General features: G+C 56.1%; 1 protein-coding gene across 5 annotated transcripts in view; it reads right to left on the bottom strand.

The window, feature by feature from the left end:
- SNX10 (sorting nexin 10) overlaps positions 1 to 10,694 on the bottom strand; it is a 66,238-nt gene extending 55,544 nt beyond the window's left edge. Inside the window, exons 1-2 of one of the 5 annotated variants that reach the window (XM_070059684.2) lie at positions 10,280 to 10,395; positions 1,024 to 1,164 (exon numbers count right to left, since the gene is read on the bottom strand). The gene's annotated coding sequence lies outside the window, so the exon portion shown is untranslated. Of the gene's footprint in view, positions 1 to 1,023; positions 1,165 to 10,087; positions 10,110 to 10,279 lie in introns of those variants that run through there. The other 4 variants (XM_051852860.3, XM_051852863.3, XM_089315441.1 and 1 more) reach the window with 4 other exon arrangements.
- Between the last annotated feature and the right edge of the window lie 2,822 nt (positions 10,695 to 13,516).

The following is a 13,516-nucleotide window of genomic DNA, read 5'->3' as shown; positions in this document are numbered from 1 at the left end:
AGATACCTGAGGGTACTTTGCACGCCATCGCTCCACTCAAGTGGACCCAGCGCCGTGCTCTGTGCACAGACACCTTCCGCTTTTTGGAACCTGCAGGTACTTTTTTCTTCCCTGAACAGCTTCAGGCCGTGGTTAGTCAAACCCACAGGTGTGGAACCCACGGGAAGTGAGGGCTGACCCCAAGCACAGGCCAGACACAGGGTCACTGCGTCAGAGGACAGGTTGGGGGAGCCAGGTCACTGGCCATGAGCCGTACTAGAAACTGCCAGAATGCAGTGAGAGGGCAGCCTCACGGGCTCAGGGTGGGCAGGGATGGAACAGAACTCTTGGGAAAAACAAAGAAGCGGAGTCCTGAGGAGTCAGCGGGGAGTGGATGATACCACAACGGTGGGCACGCATCACTGAACATTTGTCAAAACCCCACAGGACAGGGGCTGCAGCTGATGGCCCAGCAGGTTAAGCTGCCTATAAGAGTCCAGGTTCGAGTCCCAGCTACTCCTCTTCCAATCTAGCTCCCTGCTGTGGCCTGGGAAAGCAGCAGAAGATGGCCATGTGTTTGGGTCCCTGCCTCCCACATGGGAGACCCAAATGAAGCTCCTGGCTCTTGGCGTCAGCCTGGCCCCATTCTGCCTATTGCAGCCATCTGGGGAGTGGACCAGCTACTGAAAGGTTTCTGTGACTTAGCCTTTCAAGTACACAAATAAATCCTAAAGAGAGAGAGGGAGAAGAAACAAAAGAACAACCCCGCAGAACACACAGCAGCAGGAATGACCTCTAACGCGCGCCCTGGACTTGGGGTGAGGAGGAAGTGGCAGTACAGGTACGTGACTGTAACAGTGCACCACCGGGTACTGACCGTGCCCAGAGATGTCGCTCTGTGTGCGGTGAGGCACAGGAGACATGCGACCTCCAGGTGACCTGTTCAACCTGGCTGTGAACCTATTTTAAAACAAAACAAAACACAAAAAGAACTTGGCCCGAGCTTAGTCGAAAAAAGAGAAAAGGGCGTCTGGGATGACTCACAGAGTGGTGACGGGAAGGAGACGGTGTTACCAGCAGAAGGAGGAAGCTGGAAGGGAGGCCAGGCTGCAGAGGTGAGGCAGGAGCACAGTGAGTCGAGCTGGGACCATGTGGGCCGACGCGGGACGTGCACACATGGAGTCACTGGGGAATGATGTAACCAATGGGCACAGGTGCACAGACTAGAGACGCCCACTTTCACACTGAGCGAGAAGAGCAACCCCATCTGCCTGAGACCTGAGACCCTGCGGCTGGGGTCAGCTCCTTCTCCATGACAACAGGAAAACCAGGCATTGTGCAGGAGCCATGGCAGGTTCAAGTCTACTCAGGGGACATCACCACATCTGCACAAAAATGACCACAGATTCCACCTTTGGTCGGGGAGTGCTCCCTAACATGGGCAGGAGCATGGAGGAGGCGGGGCCGATGTCCAGGCCATAGCCGCCTGCACAGTCTCAGGGTCACTCACTCATGTCCCTGAGCCTCAGTGTCCTCCTCTGTAAAAGGAGGTGACCGCTGCTCCATGGACCTGCAGTGAAGTTCAAGGGAGCAGGGAGAGAGGCAGGTGCCTCGCACCCACTGTGCCGGCTGCTGTCACTCCTCACCATCTGCTTTATATGTAGTGTTTAAAATATTTTTATTTGAGAAGCAGAGAAAGAGAGACAGAAGGAGAGGGAGGGGGAGAGAGGAGGAGAGAGAGAGAGAAAGAGCTCCCAACCACCTGTTCACCCCTAAACATCCTCAATGGCCATGGCTGGGGCTGCAGCCAGGAGCCAGGAACTCAATGAGGTCTCCCAGGTGAGTGACAGGAACCCGATTATTTCATCCATCACTATCCTCTCCCAGGGTCTGCATTAGCAGGAAGCTGGAGTCACGAATGGAGCTGGGAACTGAGCCCAGGTGCCCCAGTGTGGGACATGGGAGCCTCACCTGCCCTCTGACCCACTAGGCCAACGCCCACCCACCCTGCATTTCCTGTCTCAGACTCTCCAGGTCTTTGTAGTGAAAAATGCTGGGGCACCTTCCCTAGGATTACAGGGCATCTATTCCTTTAAGTAACCTTTTCTTCAAGTATCTTCCTTGTAAGCCAGGATAAAAATCCTTAGGAGCAGAATGTGGTACACCCCCATGCTCTGAGACAGGGCCCGCACCTCTGAAATGCACAGCACGGCTCCATCCTGGGAACCCGAGAGCATTCACCCCTGGACATCCACCCCTGGCCTGGACCCCACAGCCTAAGATGACACACACAGTCCTTTACGACGTGGGGAAGACCCTCAAGTCGCTCTCAAACTCGATTTCCCAGAAGGAAAGAGCATTTGACACGAGTCCGTCTGAGCTCTACTGGGCAAAGTTCTCAAAGCAGACAGGACACTTTCCAAGGTTTCCCAGCCATCAGGGAAAGGAGCCAAGCGGAAAACCCCGGCTTGTGTTCCAGTCACTGTAAACCACGAGGTGAATTTCCCATGTGTTGAGCTCAGCTTCTCAGCCCGATCACCTGTAGATAAGCTGCCCGAAAAGAAGGCTAAGGTTCCAGGTCATCCCCCGAGACGGGGACCGGGGCTGGGGTCTCATGCCCATAAGGGATGCAAACAGTGCAGGCCACAGTGCCGGCTGCATTTTCTATACAGAGCCCCCAAGATATCCAAGAGTAAGGCCCTACAACACTGGGGAGCAGAGGAGCCACAGTATCGGGCGAGTCCATTTGGGATGTCTGTGACACATCCCAGGGATTGTAGTCAAATTTAATGTCCGGTGTCAAAGCCTGGTGCTCCCAAGAAACTGTGAGACATCCGCATTAGGGTGACACTTACAGCCAAGGAAATGACCAGCCTCCAGACCACCCGGGAGTAAGAGGCAGATGACCAGCTTGCATCCTGGGCCTGCAGAATTAAGAATCCTGAGGCCCAGTACTCTGCTTGAAGAAAAATCCAGATAACTCTGTTGTACATAAAAGGGGGAAAAAAAAAAAAAACAGATCTAGGGAGAGAGGGTTCAGGCCAGGAAAAGGGCCCAGGACAGGCCCTGGGGAGCTGCCAACTGCAGGTTCTGGAGCAATGGAGGACCAGGCAGGGGACAGAGAAGGGAAGTTGAGGAGCTGGCGGCATCACCACCGGACGGGTTTACCAGGAGCGTGGGAGGAGGCCCTGAGAGGCTGCATCTGGGCCCATGAGCAACTGAGCGGAAAATCACGTGCCTTCAGGGACAGGCCCACCTCACGGGGCCACGTGCAAGCAGAGGCACCCCGTGGGAGGCCCAGGGAATGGGAGTGAGAGGCCTGCAACCCTGGGGTTGTGACTTGCCAGTTCTGAACAGCTGCCTCTGGCTGCCTGTGGGTCCTTACAGGGAGCTCCCCCACAGCTGATGGAACTTCAGGGGGTCCCTCTTCCTGATAACCCAGCCACAGCTAAAGCACAAAGGGGCAAACTGGCAAGAATACTGTTAATGATGAGATAAATACCCATAAGGCCTCTGGGTGACCTGCAACCCATGCAGCTGAGGCTGACACATTCTGCATTCCCACTGCCCAGCCGCTGAGAGAAATCCAAATGCTCCCTCTAACCTCCCCTTCCTCTGGGGTCCCTCAGCTTGGAGACCCTCACAAATAGGTTCTGCCTCTAGATGGCAAAACTGGCTGGGGGCTCCGAGCCCAGCCCCTGTGAGAGTGCAACACAAGTGGCCCTAGGAAGCAGGGAGTAGCAGCAAACACGGGTACAGGGCGTGGAAAGGAGCCGGTGGAGCACGGGGCGGGGATCAGGTGCTCCGGCCGTGGTGAGCAGTCAGGCCAGGCTGACTGTGCTCATGGCAGAAGCTGTGCCAGGCTGGGAAGGGGAGGCTGCAGGCCAAGGGAGTACGTCTGAGCGGGGAACACTGTGCTCCGGTGGGTCCACCGCCAGGCTCCCACGGTCATTGCCATGTGCAGAGCAGGCACCTCGGAAGGCCACATCAGGGCGAGCACCCCAATCCGCAGGAGAGGCCTCCAGAAAGTTCACATGAAATGGGCATTATGAAAGTAATACTTGTGGACTTAAAACACTTTTGTACCAGGGCCAGCACTGTGATGGGTTGAAGCCCTGGCCTGTGGCGCCAGCATCCCATATGAGCACCGGCTCGAGTCCCAGCGCTCCACTTCTGTCCAGCCCTCTGCTGGAGTGTCTGGGAAGGCAGCAGACGATAGCCCAGGTCCTTGGGCCCCTGCACCCATGTGGGGGACCTGGAGGAGGCTCCTGGCTCCTGGCTTGGGGTCAGCTCAGCTTCAGCCCTTGTGGTCACTTGGGGAGTGAGCCAGCAGATGGAACAACTCTCTCTATCTCTCTCTAACTCTGTGTTTTCAAGTAAATAAAATAAATCCCTAAAATAAAATTTTGTACCACACCTTTTAGTTCCATTTTTCCATGAACTTTTATTTAAAAACAAGACTATTTAGAGGCCAGCGCTGTGGCGCACTAGGTTAAGCCTCTGCCTGCAGCACCGGCATTCCGTATGGGTGCAGTTCAAGTCTCAGTTGCTCCTCTTCTGATCCAGCTCTCCGCTAATGGCCTGGGAAAGTGGTGAAAGATGGCCCAAGTGCGTGGGCCCCTGCACCCATGTGGGAGATGCAGAAGAATCTCCTGGCTCCTAGCTTTGGATAGGCTCAGCTCTGGCCATTGCAGCCATTTGGGGAGTGAACAAGCAGATGGGAGACCTTTCTTTGTCTTTCCCTCTCTCTGACTATAACTCTGCCTCTCAAACAAATAGATAAAATCTTAAAAAAAAAAAAAAGACTATTGATTTGACAGGCAGAGTTTCACAGAGAAGAGGAAAAAACAGAAATATCTTTCATCTGCTGGTTCACTCTCCTGATAGCCACAGTGGCTGGGGCTGGGTGAGGCTGAAGCCAGGAACCAGGATCTGCACCCGTGTCTCCTACGTGGAAAGCAGGGATGACCTGGGTCAACATCTACTGACTTCCCAGGTGCATAAGCAGGAATCTGGGTTCTAAGTGGAGAACCAAGACGTGAACCCACACTCGGATACAGATGCCAACGCCTCCAGTGGTGGCTTAACCCACTGTGCCACAATGCCAGCCCCTCCATGGACTTCCTGAAGTCCCTATGCACGAGGGCCTGGGCACACTAGGGTATCCTTCCACGTTTTCTCTGATTCCTAGGGAACTCTTGCCAAATGCTATGGGGGCCTTAACAGAAGCAGGGAAGTATCAAGGTGATCCAAAATGGAAGCGTATACTTGAGATGGGAAAATGAGAGAGTGGATTGGGAAAAGGAGATGACCATGACCTTGCACCACTCATCTCAAAGTTAAAACGCTCACAAGTTTTCACCTACTTTATGGTTTTGTAAATTAACTAGGACAAAGCCCTGGTTGTCCATGGTGTCAGTGAGAAAATGCATAACCCAGCCCCAAAAGCACAGCCTCTCAGAGCCCACACAGAACATGCTGGAGGAGCCGGCCTCAGGGTCCTACATCTAACAATGCGCCAGCATGGCTTTCAAACTTTGCCCTCGACAGTTCTGTCTGAGAGAACGTCATGTTGGCCCTAAAACCAAACACGATGCTGGGACTCGCTGAGGGAAAACAGCCATGAGAACAGCTATGGGTTCAAATTCTGCTTCCTACACCTGCTCAAGTCATGAAATGTCTCTGAAATGGGGTCGGCGCTGTGGTGTAGTAGGTTAAACCGCCAGCTGCAGTGCCAGCATCCCATACAGGTGCTGGTTAGAGTCCTGGCTGCTCCATTTCCAATCCAGCTGTCTACTAACAGCCTGGGAAAGCAGTAGAAGATGGCCCAAGTCCTTGGGCCCCTGCACCCATATGGGAGACCCAGAAAAAGCTCCTGGCTCCTGGCTTCAGATCAGTGCAGCTCCGGCTGTTGCAGCTATCTGGGGAGTGAACCAGTAGATGGAAGGCCTCTCTCTCTCTCTCTCTCTCTCTGCCTCTGCCTGTCTGTAACTCTGCCTTGCAAATAAATAAATTAAAAAAGAAAAGAAAAGAAAAAAGAAATGTCTTTGAATCATAGAAAATGTATTTCTTGGGGCTGGCTTGTGGCTCAGTAGGTTAACCCACCTCCTAATAATGCCAGCATCCCTTATGAGCATGCATTTAAGTCCCTGCTGCTCCACTTTGCTTCCGGCTCCCTGCTACTACCATCTGGGAAAGCAGAGGAAGGTGGCTCAAGTCCTTAGGCCCCTGCCACTCATGTTGAAGACCCAGATGGAGCTCTAGGCTCCTGATTTTGATCTGGCCCAACCCTGGCCATTGCAGCCATTTGAGGAGTAAACCAATGGATGGAAGATTCTCCCCCACCCCCCCAAACAAATAAATCTTTAAAAGGCTGGCCTATGGGAGGCCAAGTGGCCTAGCAGTTGAAGATGCTGGCTAAGGTGCCTACATCCCATATCAGAGTGTGTTTGATGTCTGCCTCTGACTTCTGACTCCCGTATCTTGTGGCTGCAGACCCTGGGAAGCAGTGTGTGTGGTACAAACAGTTGGGTCTCTATCAGCCACATGGGAAACCTGGATTCCTTTTCAAGCTCCCAGCTTCAGCCAGGCCTAACCCTGGACAGTGTGGGCACTTGAGGAGTGACCCAGTAGATGGGAGCTCTCTGTCTCTCTGCCTTTCAAATAAACAATTCTTTTCTTCACAAGGTTGGACTAAACTAATAAAGGTCTCACAATCTATCAGGCCTCTTTTTTCCCTTGGAATGTCAAACTTTGGCTAGGAGACGGCCTTGCGTTCCATGAGACATAGGCAGCACAGAATCTCAGGCTTCAGGGACTCGTTTGAATTCACTAAACCTCTCTGCAAAAATGTTCCAACATCACCGTCCTACCAAGGAGTCTAAATGGCCAGCCTGTGCCCCAACCAAGGCATGTTCTGGAACTTTCCTCTTCTCCCTAGTAGGCTTTGGTTCTGCTGGTGGAGTCTCTCAGAGTTGCAGATTTTCTGTCCTGAATCACAGTCAGGTGGCTGAGCTCCCAAGACAGCAGGCCGAAGCACAGGCGCTGCCAGCAAGCTCTGCTTGGCTCGCACAGGTAGCGGCAGCCTGGAGGGAGGGCGGGAGTCTCTGCCGCTCCCTAATTCATCTGCCTGGCACCACTTATTCCTCAGGGAAGCATCAGGGCCAAGTGGAAAAAAGCGAGACTGGAAGTGAGGAGACCTGTTTGAGTCCCTTGCCTACCTCCAGTCAGCTGTGGTGTTCCCGTTCCATTATTCTGCCTTTCCTAGGGCCTCAACTGCATGTTTGCAAAATGCGATTACTGGGGGTCCTGGCCCACACACTAAGTGAGAGAGCGAGCTCTCCATCCACTGGTTTACTCCCCAAATGGCTGCAATGGCCAGGGCTGGGCCACATCAAAATCAGGAGCCTAGAGCTCCATCTGAGCCACACACTAAGCCTTAAAAAACTACTGACTACTAGAGTATGTTGGGACAAATTTGCAGGGTGGTTAAAACTGTGAGCTGAGATTTAAAAAGTCACAAATGGCTGGATGGCTTGCTATCCCCAGATGTAAAAAGCAGACATGATAGGATCTGCACCACAAGCTTGTTTGAGGCTTAGGGAACCAGACACATAAAATCCCTTCACAGTGCCTGGCACACAGTAAGTCCTCATTAAGGTAGGCTGCTGGAGTTAACAATTAAGGAGGAGAGGGGTTGTCATATATTGTTTTTGTTTTTGTTTTTTTTACAGGCAGAGTTAGAGAGAGAGAAACAGAAAGGTCTTCCTTCCGTTGGTTCAGCCCCAAATGGCTGCTACGGCTGGTGTGCTGCGCTGATCCGAAGCCAGGAGCCAGGTGCTTCTCCTGGTCTCCCATGGCGTGCAGGGCCCAAGCACTTGGGCCGTCCTCCACTGCCTTCCCGGGCCACAGCAGAGAGCTGGACTGGAAGAGGGGCAACCGGGACAGAATCCGGTGCCCTGAGCAGGACTAGAACCCGGGGTACTGGTGCCGCAGACGGAGGATTAGCCTAGTGAGCTGTGGTGCCAGCCGATTGTTATCAATTTTTAAAAAACATTTTTTTTAGACGGAGCTCCAATCTGCTGGCCTACTCCCCAAAACCTGCTACAGCTCCAGGAAAAAGACAAGAACTGGTTCTTCCACACGGGCGGCAGGAACCCGGTCCCATGAGCCATCACTGCTACCTTCCAGTGTCTATGAGAGGGAAGGTGACAGGCTCGGAACCCAGGCGCTCCAACACCCAGGCGCTCCAACACCCAGCCACGAGGCCTAAACTAATAAAGGTCTCATGACCTATCAGGCCTCTTTTTTCCCTTGGAATATCAAGCTTTGGCCAGGAGGCGGCCTTGTGTTCCATGAGACATAGGCAGCACAGAACCTCAGGCTTCAGGAACTCGTTTGAATTCACTAAACACGTGCCTACCCCACCTCCCTTTTACTTCTGAATAAAAGACAACGGAAACTGAAAGCTGCCAACAACACCTCAGCTAGCAAACGACTGTGCTAAGGCTTCCACTGGGACGGTCTGACACCAGAAGTCGTATCTGGTCCCTGCACGAGGACACCCTCTTGTTGACCAGGCCTTGGAGAACCTAGAGCTAACTCACACCTCCCCGATGACCAAGAGAAAGATGTTTGGAGACAACAACCAAAAATCTGGGGAATTACCACGGAGTGCACCACGACCCCAGCCAAAAGCCCTCCTTGGCCACTCTTGGAAACCAAAGCCTGCGTAGACTGGGCCCTGTCTGTAGCCAGTTCTCAGCCTTTCCCCAGCTGCTCCACCTCAGCCCGGACACCAGAGGGAAAGAAGCTCCTCCCTCCCCCATGGCTTAAGCAGCAAAGGAATCCCCAGAGGGAGAGCAGGGCTAGGCCAGGGCTGGGAAAGATCAGCAAGGGGCTCACAGTCAAGCTCACTGCTGTGGCCCGCGGTGCCCTATGCTGCTGCCCTACAGGCTGCCTGCAGAAGGAGGTGTGCATTTCTGCTTTTATGAACCTAATGGAGCAGACCACACCTCATGACCTAGGGGCCAGATGAGGCTCGGCCCAGGGCCCTGGGGAGGAGGCAGCTGCATCGGGTCACCCCTACCCCTCCCCGCCCCTGAGGGGTGCTGGGGCCTGAGCAAGACCCACTGTCCACACCAGGCCCTCCCCAGGCCCCAGGGGAGCCAGCAGGAGAAGGCAGTGGCCTGACTGCTGCCCAGGGCACTCAGCTCTGGGCTCCAGGCTCACAGGAGACCTTAGCGCCTCACCTCTACTTCAAGAGCATTGAATTCCCTCTTTCTTCAAAACAGCCTCCAGTCACTGTCAAGTCTGCCATGGCTTTCAGAAACAGGAAGACCCAGCTGCACTCACCTCCCCTCACCCCCATCCTCCTGGCCAGGAGCCCCAGCCCACCTGGGCCTCACAGGGTCTGTTCTAGCCCCTCCCCAAGCACAGCCCACTGCCCAGGGAGGGAGGGGAGGGGAGACCCTCCCACCCCGCCCCTCACCCCAGCTCTGCAGTGGGGGCAGAGCTTGCACCTGCGCTGGGCACCTCCCTCCCCGCGCCTCTGTTTCCCCGGTGATGGACACCACGCGGGAGCCTCCTTGTCGCTCTGAACGTCTGCGCCCATTTTCCTGCGCGTCCCCGCGTCTGGGGAGCAGCCGCTCCTCCCTTCCAGCAGACACGTGGCTGTGCAGTGCGCCCACCCTCGGCGACCCCCGTGCCTCTGGGAGAGTCTGCCGCCACCACAGCTCAGCGGCAGCCTGTGCCTCCTCCTGTCACTGGCCCTGCAGCTCTGTCCCTGTGGATTTTCCCCAGGCCGCTTCCCTCATCCCACAGCCCCGAAAAGACCCTGCCTGCCGCTCCCCACTCCCAGTGTCCATGCCGGCTGCCAGGAATTTCCAGTGCCCACCCACCCTGCTGCTGCTGCGAGGGGCCAGCACTTTTTCTGAAACCCAGCTTTGGCCTCTGCCTCACCCTCTCCCGGGGGTCATTCCAGGCAAACCACAGGATCAACAGGGCCCAGCCCCTTCCCCAGCGATCAAGCCCAGCCCCCTCCCCAGCGAAGGAGCCCCGCATCACCTCCTCCCCCGCCGCGCCCGCACCCGCGCCCCGCCCCGCACACCTCGGCCGGCCAGAGGAGGCAACGCTCAAAATCAAAATCGGGGAGCCCGCGCCTCTCTCAGCCCGCAGGGCCGACACCTGCTCGCAGGGAGGGTCCCGCGAACTCGGAAGGGAACGGGAGGCCGGCTTGGGCCAGGGCGCCGTCCCCACCGCGACCGTGAGGGTAGAGCTGGGCAGGTCGGCCGTCACTTACCCGCTGTCCTGGAGCAGCGCAGGCCGGGGGCGGACGGCGGGCGCCGACTTTGCTGACTCAAAGGCGTGGCGGCGAGCGCCCAGGAACGCACGCGAGCGCAGCCCCGCGCTCCCCGCGCACGTAACGGCCCCGCGCCCGCGCCCAGCGCCCGCCGCCCGTGTGCGGCCGCTCGGCCTCCTGCTTCCGCCTCCCGCGCCGCCCGCCCAGGGGCCGTCTCAGCCCGCCGGCTTCTGACCCGTAGGCGGACCCCGGCGGGCTGCGGCGGCGCCGGGAGCCCGGAGCCCGCGACCTTCGTCCCCACAGCGGCTGCTCATCCGCCCCCACCCCCCAAGCGCTGGAGCTGACGCTGTGGGAGCAGCAGCGCGGGACTGGGCCCTGGAAGCCCGCTGGAGCCGGGACCCAGGCCCCTCAGCTGTGTGCGCGCTGCGGGGAGGGGCGGGCGGGTGCTGGCAGGGGGCCTCGGGGTTGGGGGGCGTGCGTGTGGGCTGCAAATGCCGACTTTAACGTTTAAAATGTCTGATATTTAGGAGACGGGCTATGGAGAGTGCCAAAGGGCCTGAATCAGGAACGTATTTCAGAAATGACACCTTGGGCGGGGTCTCCCCCAATCCCTGCCCCTGAGGTGGGGGAGGAAAGGACACCATGGTCAGCGCCGCCTCATCTTTAAGTTCCCCAGTGGCCCTGGCTGTGCACACCTTGGGGGCCACGCACAGTCCACTGGAAAGTCCGCGCCATCTGTGTGTCCACAGTGAGCGTCCATTCGCTCAGGGTGTCCCCAGATGATCAGTCTGAGGTCAGCGGTGCGCAGAGGAAAACTTTATTTCCCCTGGGAGAAGTGAAGGAGACAGCAGGAGCCCCCGAAATAACCGACCCCCGTGAGGGGCAGATTCCCGGGCTTCTCACGGGCGTCCCCATGTCGGGAAATGGCGCAGTCTCTCCCCGGGTGGAGAATTTAATCCTGGAAGCAAAGCTCAGCTCGGGTCTGCAGACTCGGACTCAGAGCGGCGTCTTGCAGTTTTGTGGCTCCTTGTTCGTGGCGGCCCTGCCCTCCCAGTTCACTGTAACAAACTAAGCTCCCCTGGTAGCTCCGGAAAACAGGCTCAAGGCGGCTGGTGCTCTCTGCCCCAGTCCCAGTTCTGCCCTCCTCCCCTAAATCCTACATTCTTGGCCACAAAATGCTCCCTGAGACCTTTCACTCCCATTCTGGAGGGAGGGGAAAGGCAGGAAGTGGTGCTTCGGTAACTACTTCCTGCTGAAGCTGGCCACGGCCCAGGCTGGAGAAGTGAGACTCCCTCAAGATGAAGCAAGGGCTTGTGTCGTGGGGAGTAGCCCTGGTGGCCCGCAGTGGCGTCCAGGCGTTTAGAAGCATCCTTAGCTGACATTCAGTGTGGGGTCCTTTGGGGGAACAGTTTGGGGTCTGACCTGGGCTCTCCAGGTAGCCATCAGAGGGTTCAGGTGAAGTGAGGCGCGCTCTGCTCTCAGGAGTTCCATGTTGTAAAGTTCCATGTTGTAATTCAGGAGAAGAATGAGTGGTTAGGAGCCGGGAGTGCTGCTGCCAGATGGGGCTGTCTGCTCCCCACAGCTCAGTTTGCAACCTTTGAGTGGAGGCCATCTCCCAGGAAATGGGGGTGGGGTTTTCTACCTGTGCAGGTGAGGGTGGGGTCTTATTTGCACATCAGAGGAGAGCAGTCCCAACCTGCCCTAATATATGTTCTTGTTCCCAGTTTCTTCATCTGGGCAAGTCAAGGGGCCAGCCCAACCTGGATAGGGTCTGTCGGAGAGAAACTCATCTGTGCTAAAGCCTAATTCCTTTCTGTGGCTACTGTAACACAGGTAAAGCACCTGAATTTCGTGGCAAAGGTTAGCTAAGGTTATATTTAGGGTCTGATTGGGACCTCTAGGCAAAGAGTCATTTCCACCTTATGCCTACAGCTTGGGGAACTCCAGCCACCATCTTTGAAACCAAACCTACCCATTATCACTTTGTTCAGTCATAAGCAGACCAGAGAAATTTCTCTTTTCAGGCTTTTTTTTAAAAAAAAAACTTTTTAAAATTTATTTAAGAAAGACAGGTAGCACCCATCTGCTGATTCACTCCTGAAATGCCCACTCCTGGGGCTGGGCACTCAGTCCAGGTCCGACACATGGATGGCAGGGACCCAAGGACTTGAGCCATGATGTGCTGCCCCCCCCCCCAAGGAGTACACACACGAGAAGCTGGAATCAGGAGTGGAGAGCTAGGACTGGAACCTAAGCACCCCTGTGTGGGATGTGGGTATCCCCAGTTGTGTCTGAACTGCTCCAAACCCACCCCTTAGAAGGCTTTTACTGACCCGGATGTGCACTGCTCTATCTTGACTGAAATGCACAGAAGCGTCTGATATTGTGGCTGGTCTCTGCCCAAATGTGGGATGCAGAGCCCAGGGAAACCAGTCAGAACTTTATTTATTTATTTTTTGGACAGGCAGAGTTAGACTGTGAGAAAGAGACAGAAAGAAAGGTCTTCCTTTTCCGTTGGTTCACCCCCCAAATGCCCAAATGGCTACTACCACCGGTGCACTGCGCCGATCCGAAGCCAGGAGCCAGGTGCTTCTCCCGGTCTCCCATGCAGGTGCAGGGCCCAAGGACTTGGGCCATCCTCCATTGCACTCCCGGGCCACAGCAGAGAGCTGGACTGGAAGAGGAGCAACCGGGACAGAATCTGGCGCCCCGACCGGAACTAGAACCTAGGGTGCCGGCGCCACAGGCGGAGGATTAGCCTAGTGAGCTGTGGCACCAGCCACGAGTCGGAACTTTAGAACCAGGCCACAGGGAGGGCCGAGGCCCCAGCCATCTCGGTGTCTCCTGTCGCTCACACTCAAGTAACAGTGCATTTGGTGACTCCAGGGTGCAGCAAACACTCCAGCATGTGCCCTTCTGTCTCTAGGGTAACCAGGGCCTCCTCGGGGACTTGGAATTTCTCTCCAGGGGCCTTCTGGGGAACCCGGGACCCATCAGCCTTCTTCTGTCCAGGGGAGCTGAGAAGAGTGGGTTTGCCCGGAGCCCTTCTCATCTGGGGACAGCTTGGACACTGTGAGCGCCAGTGCCCTCTTGCTTGCTTTGGTGCACTGGCGAGGCCCTGACTTAGCTGCTGGCCTTTGGATGGGCTCACCCTGGGGGCCGGGATCACTCGCCTCTGTCAGTTTCCCTCCTCGTCCTTAGTTCCCTGGAGGAGCCGGGAGAACAATGAGCACACCC

Source organism: Oryctolagus cuniculus, chromosome 16 (genome assembly GCF_051225735.1).
Source record: "Oryctolagus cuniculus isolate XC-2025 breed Fujian yellow rabbit chromosome 16, ASM5122573v1, whole genome shotgun sequence".
NCBI classification, from domain to species: Eukaryota; Metazoa; Chordata; class Mammalia; order Lagomorpha; family Leporidae; genus Oryctolagus; species Oryctolagus cuniculus.
This window is presented reverse-complemented; position numbering and strand designations above follow the sequence as displayed.